The sequence below is a fragment of the Phyllobates terribilis genome, unplaced genomic scaffold (assembly GCF_046119375.1).
Source record: "Phyllobates terribilis strain yellow unplaced genomic scaffold, ASM4611937v1 Scaffold_6__1_contigs__length_29720123, whole genome shotgun sequence".
Classification (NCBI taxonomy): Eukaryota; Metazoa; Chordata; class Amphibia; order Anura; family Dendrobatidae; genus Phyllobates; species Phyllobates terribilis.
The window spans coordinates 14,626,215-14,638,686 of record NW_027362766.1 but is presented as its reverse complement, the minus strand read 5'-3'; positions in this window follow the sequence as shown (position 1 = coordinate 14,638,686).

The following is a 12,472-nucleotide window of genomic DNA, read 5'->3' as shown; positions in this document are numbered from 1 at the left end:
TCATTAGCTCAAATGAACTGCCCAAGGAGCTCAGAGACAGAATTGTGGCAAGGCACAGATCTGGCCAAGGTTATAAAAAAATTTCTGCATTACTCAAGGTTCCAAAGAGCACAGTGGCCTCCCTAATCCTTAAATGGATGAAGTATGGGACCACTAGAAGTCTTCCTAGACCTGGCCGTCCAGCCAAACTGAGCAATCATGGTAGAAGAGCCTTGGTGAGAGAGGTAAAGAAGAACCCCAAGATCACTGTGGCTGAGCTCTAGAGATGCAGTAGGGAGATGGGAGAAAGTTCCACAAAGTCAACTATCACTGCAGCCCTTTATCAGTCAGGCCTTTATGGCAGAGTGACCCGACGGAAGCCTCTTCTCAGTGCAAGACCTATGAAAGCCCACATAGAGTTTGCTCAAAAACACATGAAGGACTCCCAGACTATGAGAAATAAGATTCTCTGGTCTGATGAGATGAAGATAGAACTTTTTGGTGATAATTCTAAGCGGTATGTGTGGAGAAAACAAGGCACTGCTCATCACCTGCCCAATACAATCCCAACAGTGAAACATAGTGGTGGCACCATAATGCTATGGGGGTGTTTTTCAGTTGCAGGGACAGGACGACTAATTGCAATTGAAGGAAACATGAATGCGGCCAAGTACAGAGATATCCTGCATGAAAACCTCTACCAGAGTGCTCTGGACCTCATACTTGGCCGAAGGTTCACCTTCCAACAAGACAATGACCCTAAGCACACAGCTAAAATAACAAAGGAGTGGCTTCAGAACAACTCTGCAACCATTCTTGACAGGCCCAGCCAGAGCCCTGACCTAAACCCAATTGAACATCTCTGGAGAGACCTGAAAATGGCTGTCCACCAACGTTTACCATTCAACCTGATGGAACTGGAGAGGATCTGCAAGGAAAAATGATAGAGGATCCCCAAATCCAGGTGTGAAAAACTTGTTGCATCATTCCCAAGATGATTCATGGTTCTATTAGCTCAAAAGGGTGCTTCTACTTAATACTGAGCAAAGGGTCTGAATACTTACGGCCATGTGATATTTCAGTTTTTCTTTTTTAATCAATTTGCAAAAATTGCTACATTTCTGTTTTTTTCAGTCAAGATGGGGTGCAGGGTGTACTTTAATGAGAAAAAAATGAACTTTTTAGAATTTACCAAATGGCTGCAATGAAACAAAGAGCAAAAACTTTAAAGGGGTCTGAATACTTTCTGTACCCACTGTAAGAGCTGATGAGTGGGCATGGATGTCTGACATCTGTACCATCCTCCAAAACTTTGAGGATTCCACCAAGATTGTGAGCAGCAATGACACCATAATTAGCATCACCCTTCCACTTCTCTGTCTACTGAAACGCTCTCTGCTCACAATTAAAGAGGGGGCATTGCAGGCAGAGATGGAACAAGGAACTATACAGGATAATGCTACACAGCCCAGCCTCCTTTCATCTCAATGCGGAGTGGGTGATAATGAGGAGGAGGATAAGGAGGAGAACATGGACAGTCGTTCTCTTGGTGAGTACAGGGAAATCTTGGCTGTTGGCAGTCTGGCACACTTGGCTGACTTTATGTTCCGCTGCCTTAACTGTGAGCCTCGTGTTGTAAGTTACGCGTCCCCTGAGGCCGTCGGGTACTCGGTATCTGGGTCGATCCTGTATTGGGGTAGTCACGGTGGCAGTGACCCGGTCCGTGGCCCAGGGCGGTCAAATAAAGAGCAGTCAATTGGGGAAATAAAGATTTGGGGATAATGTTCATGACGCCACCCGTGGTATGCGGCTATATGGAGCCGCCACTGCGGTGCAGATCCACTGGGGCTTATGGTGACGTAGCAAAGATGGTTCAGCTCTCCACAGGCAGAGCTAAGCTCCAGGGCAGTATATAGAGATTTGAAAAGGTAATGTTGTCGACAGGGACAGTGTAGTGCAGGGCTGAGGGCGCAGAGAATGACCAGACAACACAAGAATGGCGGGTTCCTCTACCTTTACTTGAGGTTTGACGGAGGAGACCAGGGCACTGGTAATAGCTGGTGATGGAGATTCGGGCGGCCTAGAAGCAATTTGGGGATCCACCTAGCCAGGCGGAGTTGTAAGCCTTCCCTCTGCGCTATCCCCTTTGGCCCTGCTGCTTAAAGCTATGCTCTGGCCCTCGTTCCTGAGCAATCGTCTATTCCTCTCCCGTATGGCAGGCAGCTCAAGCCCGACCCTTTTCAGGTGTTGCTCCTTCGTGGCGGTGCTGGCGGCGCTGGGCCCTAGTATACTGCTGAGCCTCTGGGCGTTTGGTGGGGCCAGGAGACCTGCAGTCTCCTGCCCTCCAGATTTAGCTGTCGGGATTTTAGTATCCGAACAACCACGGACTCAGGAATCCTGTTTCTTGCGCTTTTCTCTGGGGCGAGCTTGGTCACAGCTCCCTTCCCCAGGTTCTCCCTCGTCACTCTCCTGTCTCCAACTCCCTTTTCTCCCTCCAACTGACATTTTCTTACCCCGCCTCCAGGCTCCAATTTAAAGGGGAGGAGCTCCCCCTTCTGGTCTGGAGCTGTGAAATGTGTTGGATGCTGGTGTTACCTGATAAGGGGACCCCTCCTTGCTTCTAGGCATGGCATCACCCCCTGTGAGGGAGGCAATGCCATCCGGACTCCAGGGGTGTCACATTCCCAACTAGTTAAATTCAGTACTCCCGGACTGAGGACACCTTTTAGAGTTAAACATTTAACAACAATAACGATTTATATTCCAAAAAATTTACAAAGTCTCAGAAAGGCAAAAATTGCAGAACAACAAAAAAACAAACAAAAATTGGGAGCAGTCACTGCGGCGCTTAGTCTTTATGCTGGTATCTGGGAATTGTCTTTTTCCCTGTTCTTGAAGGTTGGTTGGTGGGAACCGCCTCAACCCACTTCGTGTATCGTCCCTAGGCGTGGCTTCAGGGCACTCTGTCAGTGGGCCTTGCTTTCGGCCACGCCCGCAGTTTATTTTCATGGTCAAATATTAACTTTACACAACATTGTTCTGACCACATCTAGTCCTGTGGTCCATTTGTCCATAAACATAATAACTATATACTCTCACGATTGCTTAAAGATTCTTACAGGAAGTCTCTGTAGGCTCTCATACTTAATGGTTGCAACTATATAACTATACACTATTATCTTATTACACATTAGTCCCTATAACGGGCAGGGAGCTGACCTCTGGTACTATGGGTTGATCTACGCAGTACAGTTATTGACAATGACCTACCCGGGTTTCTAGTGTCTACCACTGGTGTGGTAAGAGCACTATGGACTACATTATGGTTAGTCTGACGTAACACCGGTAGGCTTGTTAGTCTTCTACGACCTCTTTGACTCACTATTCACGCTAGAAGGGGGTGGATTCACTTGTTCCACTGCATTTGTGGCATCTGTTGCTGGGGCCTCCTGGTCTCCCAGCTGTTTTTGAGTCTCCGTGGCTTCCGGTAAGGCTACTTGGAGAAAGGTCAGGACAGGTACCACGATTGCTTGGTTCACCTGCGTCCAAGACCGGGGAAATTCTCCAAGGATGGTTTGAACCGTCTCTTCCACCTTTTCTGTGTGCTGGGGGCTGTTTTGGTCTTCCTCTTGGTGTCTCAATTGGTCAGGGCATATCTTCAGCTGGTCTCTTGAGACTGCCGCTGAAGTCTCTCCTCCATATTTACTGATGAGGCATACCTTGGTGTTGTCGAAATTTTAAGGTAAGACGGTGTATGGCTCAACCTCCCACTGATCATCTAACTTGTGAACTAGTCTCTTCCTTTTGAGTACCTGTTCTCCAGGTGACAAGGGAATTGCAGGTGCGTGCTGATTATAAGTTCTTTCCTGCCTCTGTCTCGCCTGGGACAAACTTCTCCCTACACATTCTTACACCTTGCGGTATTGTTGCAGCCACTCCGTATCCCAATCTGCACCTGGTGATATCATCTCAGGAGTTAAAACTCCCATGTTTAAGTCAATGGGTAGTTCCAGGTCTTTCCCTCATCAGGTAGGCGGGTGTACCATTGGTGGAGTTCACCGGGATGTGGTTATATAGGTCTACCAAATCCGGCAACTTCTCTGACCACAGGCTACATTCTTCAAGGGGCAACATCTTCAACAGGTCTATTACCACCTCGTTCATTTTCTCGCACTACCCGTTGGTCTGGGGATGATACGGCGTCGTCTTTATTTTATTGCAGCCGTACAAGTTACAGAATTCCTGAAACACTTCTGCTTCAAAGGCTGGGCCTTGGTCAGTAAGCACTCATTCAGGGTAAACGTGCGGGCGACAAAAGTGTTGTTGAAACGCTTTGGCTGCCGTTTTAGCTGTCTGATCCTTCACTGGCACTACTACCAGGAACCAGGAGTAGTGGTCTACTATGATGAGAGCGTAGACATAGCCTGACTGGCTTGGGGCTAGCTTCACGTGGTCCAAGGCTACCAGTTCAAGTCGTTGTTTGGTGATTATGGGCTGCAGGGGAGCCCTCTGGCTATCACGGTCTTTCTGTTTTGGATTGCATGGACCACATTCTCGACACCATCTCTTGATTGCTTTCCTCATGCCAACCCAGTAGAATTGCTCACATAGCAAGACTTCCAACTTCTTCCACCCGAAGTGTCCTGCTCCGTCGTGGTACGCCTCTAAGACCATTGGCGCATCCCGCTTTGGGACTACCACCTGCCAGACCAGTTTGTGTGTCCGGGAGTTATTACTTCTCCGACACAGTTTTCCCTCGTAGATGAACAGCTTGCCCTTCTCCTTCCACAACAGCTTGTGTCAGAAACTCCTTTACTAGGTGGACAGCCGGGTCGCTTTTCTGCGTTTCTGCCCATCCATGGTGGGGCAATAGGTTAAACATGGCCTCTCTATTGGCGGAGCACTTGTCCCTCACACAGTGGGAGCACTGGTTCACCCCATTACGATGGAAAGCCGGTAGCTCTATCTCCTCCAGCTCTTCCGTGTCTTCTTCCCCATCTGGCAAGTTTGGCATTCTGGATAGCGCATCAGCATTAGCATTTTTATGCCCCGCCCAATACTTGATGGTAAAATCGTCGTTGGACAGCCGGACCATCCATCACTGCTCCAGCGCACATAGCTTCACCGTTTCAAGGTGGGTCAGTGGATTATTGTCTGTGAAAATTGTAAACTTTGCTGAAGCCAGGTAGTGTTTGAAGCTCTCTGTTACAGCCCAGACTATGGCTAAAAACCCCAACTTAAAGGAACTATAGTTGGTATTCCTTTCCGTGGGACCGAGCTTCCTACTGGTGTAGGCAATCACTCTCTCTCTGCCCTGCTGTACCTGGGATAGCATCGCTCCAAATCCCACATTGCTGGCATCCGTATAGAGTATAAAGGGTTGGCCATAGTCGGGGTAGGCCAGGACCTCGTCTCCCGTAAGAGCCACCTTCAGTCGAGTGAAGGATTCTTCTTCTTTTTTACCCCACTCGAACGGAGGATTCGGGTTCTTGGCCTTCTTGGACTGGCCCATTAAGAGGTCCTGCATGGGTGCCGCTATCTTGGTGAAACCCTGGATGAATCTCCTGTAGTAGCCTACCAGCCTGAGGAACTGCCGCACTTCCTTGAGAGTGGAGGGTCTTGGCCAGCCCTTGATCACGGTGCCTTTTTCAGGGTCTGGTGCTACACATTCGACGCTTACCACATTGCCTAGGAACTGCACCTTGGGCTTCAACAGGTGGCACTTGGACGGCTTTACTTTCAGGTCAAAACCAGATAGGGCTTCGAACACCTCGGCCAGGTGCTCCAGGTGGTCTTCTTATGTCTTTGAGTAGACGATTATGTCGTCTAGGTACAGCAAAACGGTTTCATAGTTTTTGTGTCCTAGGCAACACTCCATTAACCGCTGGAATGTTCCCGGGGCGTTGCAGAGCTCGAATGGCATGCAGTTGAACTCGCAGAGGCCCATTGGTGTCATAAACGCGGTCTTCTCTCTGTCCGCCTCGGCCACGGGAACCTGCCAATACCCACTGGTGAGATCTAAAGTGGAGAAATAGTTAGCGGATCTCAGCTAATGATTCCTCAATTCTGGGTAATGGGTAGGCTTCCTTATGTGTAATGCGGTTAATCTGCCTATAATCAACACACATCCTCATTGTACCATCTTTCTTTCTAACGAGGACTAATGGAGCTGCCCAGGGGCTACAACTATCTCTGATTACCCCAGCCTCCTTAATCTCCCATAACATTCCCTTGGCACATTGATAGTGAGCTTGGGGTACAGGCCGGTACCTCTCTTTAATGGGCGGATGATCTCCTGTGGGGATATGATGTTGGACCGCTTTTGCCTGCCCAAAGTCTAGTGGGTGTTTGCTAAAGACTAGCTCATATTCTTGGACAACCCGGTACACCCCATGCTTTTGGTGCAAAGGGGTGGAGTCAGTGCCTACTTGTAGCTTCTGACACCAATCCTCCTTCTGTCCCTTGAAGTCATTGTCTTCCACCTGTTCGGATGGAGGCAAGGGTTCCACTGCCTTTATTGCGTTGTTACTGACAGTGAACAGCTTAGCAAGGGTGGCATACAGGGGTAACTGGACCTCTTTCTCCCCACAATTCAGGATGCGCATCGGTACTCTCCGCTTGCGGACATCGACTACCCCCCTGGCGGTCAAGATGGGGGGCCTACTATCAGAGTACACGGGTTCTACCAGGGCCTGATATTCTTGACCCCTGAGACCTTTTGCTGCCCGACACCATATTAACATTTCACTCCTAGGGGGCATTGCAATGGGGAATGGATCACCCACTCTGACACTGCCGACTTCTCCACCAGACCACTCTACCTGTTGTCTTTTCATCAGGGCTCTGTTCTCCTTCTGCAGATTAGATATTAGAAAAAACTTTTTGACAGTTAGGGTGATTAATGAGTGGAACAGGCTGCCACGAGAGGTGGTGAGTTCCCCTTCAATGGACGTCTTCAAACAGAGGCTGGACAGACATCTGTCTGAGATGATTTAGTGAATCCTGCTTTGAGCAGGGGGTTGGACCAGATGACCCAGGAGGTCCCTTTCAACTCTACCATTCTATGATTCTATGATTCTATGATTCTATGAACTCTCTGCTGACTGGAACTGGCAGTCTCTGCGACCTTTTGCAACAAAGCAGTAACTTCCCCAAGACAATTCTCTATCACATTGGTGCCTAAGGTTATCATAAAGTGGCTTTCTCGGCGATCAATATCTACAATAATCAACCCTTGTGATGGCAATTCTACTCGGCCAACCATTATGGTCACCTATTTATACCCCACCTGAGGCAAAGGCTGACCATTGCTGGCATAGATGTTAAAGTGTTTATCTGAACTGCGGGTAATTTCTGAATCAGTCCAGTATCATTTAAAAAGGATATATGGCATCGTTGTCACCTGGGAACCAGTGTTCAGTAACGCGTTCATCGGGATGCCATCAAGCACGACAGGTAGGACCGGTCGTCCTCCCACGTACTTGTCTCGCCAGCTTTGTGGGCCTGGTCGTCTTACTCCTGGGGGTTGGCCCTCTGCCCCAGGGGTTGATTGTTTAAATCGCAGAATCTTGCTATGTGCCACGCCTTTTGACAGCAGTGGCAGATGGGTTTTCCGTTCTGGTTGTATCGATCGCATTCTCTCCCTTTGGTCGGTGGAATTCTTCTCTGCCGCCTCCACGGGACATCATCTAGACTGGAAACCAGCTGGATCCTTTCCTTTGGAGACACTAGCATGGCCTGAACGGTTTTGGTTAGTGTAGCCACACTTTTGGTCATTTCCTGGACCTGAAGGCGTAGGACTGCAGAGGGGTCATTATCTAGGGCCTGCGCGTCAGCCTCCACAGGCGCCGGGGAAAAGGACACCACCTCCTGGTGGTATGTGATAGCTGGGTGCCAGAGGTGTGCAGTGCCACTTGGGGTTGATTCTTGCAGCACCCGGATGTCTCGGTCTTTAAATTGCGCAAAGTCCAGATCAGGGTTTTTCAGAGCCATAATGCGCAGCTGTGTCCGGTGAGCGTTAGACAGGAGCCCCTCGATAAACTGTTCGGTTAGCAATCTGTCCTCATCTCGCACACTGTTGGGGTCTACTTGTTTAATGGTCTGCAGCGCCTCCTGCAGGTTTAGAGCATAGTCCCGTACACTGTCCTGCACCCTTTGTTTGCACCTGTAGAACTTCATTTTAATCTCTGCTGCGGTGCGGGTGTCAAAGGTATCCTTCAACCTGGCCAGAATTTGCTTAACAGTGCCTTTGCCCCTGCCCGGCCAGGACTTCACCTCTCTCTGGGCTGCACTGATTAGTTGGCCTATGAGGATGCTGACTTTTTGCTCCTCAAACAAAGGGTACACTTGGAACAAACTATGTAGTCTCTCCTCAAATTTGCTCAGGGTGTGCGACTCCCCTGAGTACTGGGGCAACCACGCCGCCCCTGGGATATACGGCATGGATAAAGGCATTACAGTGGCGGAGGCCGCGCCCGCAGCTGGATCCTCTTCCAGGTTGGGCATCTTCCCCCCCCCCCCCTAGTGAACCTCAGCCAGGTTCAGGGTTTCTGCTGGCGTACCAGTCTGCTGCTCTGCAGGCGAGAGGGATCGCTTAACCGGCGGTTCCGGATCTGGGCCTCCTGATTCCCCTCCGCTGGCATCAAATGATGTGATTATACAGCTCAGCAAAGTCTATGGCACACAGTACCCGGTTATACCGGTCTTCGAATCCTGCTCGTGACGCCAAGTTGATGCGCCCCCTGGGGCCGTGGGGTACTAGGTAACCGGGCTGGTCCTGTATTGGGGTAGTCTTGGTGGCAGTGACCCGGTCCGTGGCTCAGGGCAGTCAAATAAAGAACAGTCAATTGTGGAAATAAAGATTTGGGGATAATGTTCATGACGCCACCCGTGGTATGAGGCTATATGGGGCGCAGCTATGGTGCAGATCCACTGCGGCTTATGGTGACGTAGCAAAGATGGTTCAGCTCTCCACGGACAGAGCTAAGCTCCAGGGCAGTATATGGAGATTTGAAAAGGTAGATGTTGTTGGCAGGGACAGTGTAGTGCAGAGCTGAGGGCGTAGATAATGACGAGACAACACAAGAATGGCGGTTTCCATGAGGTTTGATGGAGCAGACCAGGGCACTGGTAATAGCTGGTGATGGAGATTCGGGCGGCCTAGAAGCAATTTGGGGATCCACCTTGCCAGGTGGAGTTGTAGGCCTTCCCTCTGCGCTATCCTCTTTGGCCCTGCTGCTTAAAGCTATGCTCTGGCCCTCGTTCCTGAGCAATCGTCTATTCCTCACCCGTATGGCAGGCAGCTCAAGCCCTTTTCAGGTGTTGCTCCTTCGAGGTGGTGCTGGCGGCGCTGGGCCCAAGTATACTGCTGAGCCTCTGGGCGTTTGGTGGGGCCAGGAGACCTGCAGTCTCCTGCCCTCCGGATTTAGCTGTCGGGACTTTAGTACCCGAACAACCACGGACTCCATTGTTCTGTTTCTTGTGCTTTTCTCTGGGGCGAGCTTGGTCACAGCTCCCTTCCCCAGGTTCTCCCTCGTCGCTCTCCTGTCTCCAACTCCCTTTTCTCCCTCCAACTGACTTTTTCTAACCCCGCCTCCAGGCTCCAATTTAAAGGGGAGGAGCTCCCCCTTCTGGTCTGTGGCCAGGAAATGTGTTTGATGCTGGTGTTACCTGATAAGGGGACCCCTCCTTCCTTCTAGGTATGGCATCACCCCCTGTGAGGGAGGCAATGTCAATGTGGCATCCGGACTCCTGGGGTGCCACATACGCATTTTGGGCGATAGTAATTACTGGTTGGTCACAATTAATAATAATAATTTTTATTTATATAGAGGCAACATAAACAGCAGTTTCCCTCTATGCCAGTCCTTTCATCGACCTAAAGAATATGGATCTGGTGGAATACAACTCTCACCGAGATGCAGCACTGGCTACAAAAAGTCTGTGTGAAGGTTCCTGGACACTCTATGGCTGCTTTTTTTTTACTGTGGACTGGCTCCAGCAATCTATAAGACTTAAGATCTGCAATCTGGCACCTTGGCAATGCCCAATTCTGTTCTCTCTCTGATATCTAACAAACAGGTCATGCTGGAGAAACTTGCACCTACTGCCACTCAGTGTCTTCAGGTCCTTTGTGAGAAACTAATGTTTGGGCAGGCAGTCTACCAAATAAAATTCCTGAGATGGAAATTGTGGATGGATTTGCTTCTCTTACTGGGTGCTAATACCAAACCATAGTGTGCCATTCACTGGATATTCCTGGCTGGTTAGAGACAAGCTCATTCCCACAGAAAAGTACCAGTGTCACGGAATGACAAGGGAATGTTCGGCGGACAGCACAACACACGGATGCAATGGGAAATAGAGGGGGAAGGAGGGCCCCAGCGGTAGGGAACAAGGAAAGGGACACCTCCTAACACCAACCTGTGTCTGTCCCTAAGCTCCCCTATCATCCTAGACAGTTCCTCCCCCTTGTGCGCGATCATGCGCCTAAGCCCTCATTGGCCCTGCATTTAACCTGGCCTTGTGCACAAGCCGTCGAGACACTAGTCTCACCACTACAATAGGACAACACAAGGAAGGTAAAATAAACAATGGGAAGATAACAACATAATATATACTTATCTCTCCAACAGAAAACTTCACCGCTACAATAGTAATGAACACCACAGCTTCTCCAGAGACTGGCTCCTTCAAAAAGGTCAGCATAGCATGAACTATAACCGGCGGTCAGCTGATGGATCATGTGGCTATTTAAAGGGAGGTTGGAGTGACACCAACCAACATCAGCTGACCATTAACAAAAGGATGCCAGCAAGAGACTAACATTAACCCTTGCTGAACCAAAATGAAAAAACTACATTTAAATGACAGCATAACCAGAGCTGCCATGAATCTCCAAATTATTCATGAAAACCAGTAAGCTAAGGAGATGGTGACCTCTATCATCATGAAGGAGTTTGCTCGTTGTCTTGGAGACCGACCACTGCTGCTGTCTACCTTGTGAACATTGTGTTGAATCTTGATTGACCCAGGTCAAGCAATCCTCTGTGTCAGGAGGACGTCGTCTGTCCCAGGGTCCGACTGGATCCCGGCTTCCACAATATTAACCCAGTGTGCTGTCAATGAGATGTACCATCCCTGCCCACAAACACTTGTCCACGTATCTGTGGTTAGGTGATTCTTCCCAGTAACTGAGGTACGGGTAATGTTCTGAGACCCGTGCTTGTTTAAGGCAGGGATGGCACACCGGGAGACATAGTGGCTACTGGGGACCGAGTACCGAGGGACAACAGCTAAGAGGTTGCGGAAAGCTTGCACCTTCACGAGCCTAAATGGCAGAATTTCTTGTGCAAGCAGTTGAGAAATGTGGCAGTTTAGTAATGTGGCCTGTGGGTGGGCGGGTGGGTGGTTTCGCATTTGCGATTGCATTCCAAGGACGGGAGTAGGGACAACTGAACGCTGAGGTACAACTGAGGAATATGCTGACTCCAAGTAAAAAAATCTCCCGGATCCGCACATTCCTCAAACAAAAATCTTCAAAAACAATTGTGCATGCCCTCATCATCTCTCGCCTCGACTACTGCAACCTCCTGCTGTGTGGTCTCCCTTCTCGCACTCCTCCAATATATCCTAAACTCTGCTGCCTGACTAATCCACCTGTCCCCCCACTATTCCCCGGCCTCTCCTCTCTGTCAATCCCTTCACTGGCTCCCCATTGTCCAGAGACTCCAGTTCAAAACCCTAACCTTGGCATTCAAAGCCACACACAACCTGTCTCCTCCATACATCTGTGATCTAGTCTCCTGGTACTTACCTGCACGCAATCTCTGAGCCTCACAAGATCTCTTTCTCTACTCCCTCTTCCTCCCTTCTCTACTCCCTCTTCTCACAATCGCATATAAGATTCCTCCCGTGCATCTTCCCTACTCAGGAACTCTCTACCCCAACATATAAGGCTCTCGCCTACCGTGGAAGCCTACAAAAGGAATCTGAAGACCTACCTCTTCCGACAAGCCTAAAATCTGCAGTAACCACCACTCCACCATATCGCTGCATGACCATCTCTACCCTCACTTACTGTATCCTCTACCATCCCTTGTAGACTGTGAGCGCTTGCGGATAGGGTCCTTTCTCCTCCTGCACCAGTCTCCATCACGTTTTTTGTTCAAGATTATTTTAATTGCTTTTGCTATGTAACATGTAAAGCGCCATGGAATAAATGGCGCTATAATAATAATAATAATAATGTGGTCCAGACTCATGGCTACTAAGACTGGACCGTGTGAAAGACAGGGTGGTAGTGGTGGTGGTTGCAAGCTAACTGGAAGCGTTATTTATCTGCTATCCAACCAATAACCTTTTCACACTGCTCTGGCTTCAAGAGTGGTATTCCGCGGTCCCCTAGAAAGTGGGACAAGAAGCTAGGTCGACATGATATGGGTGCTTGCTGTGCTCCCTCAGCAGGCACAGTGTCATCTTGCCCACGGCCTCT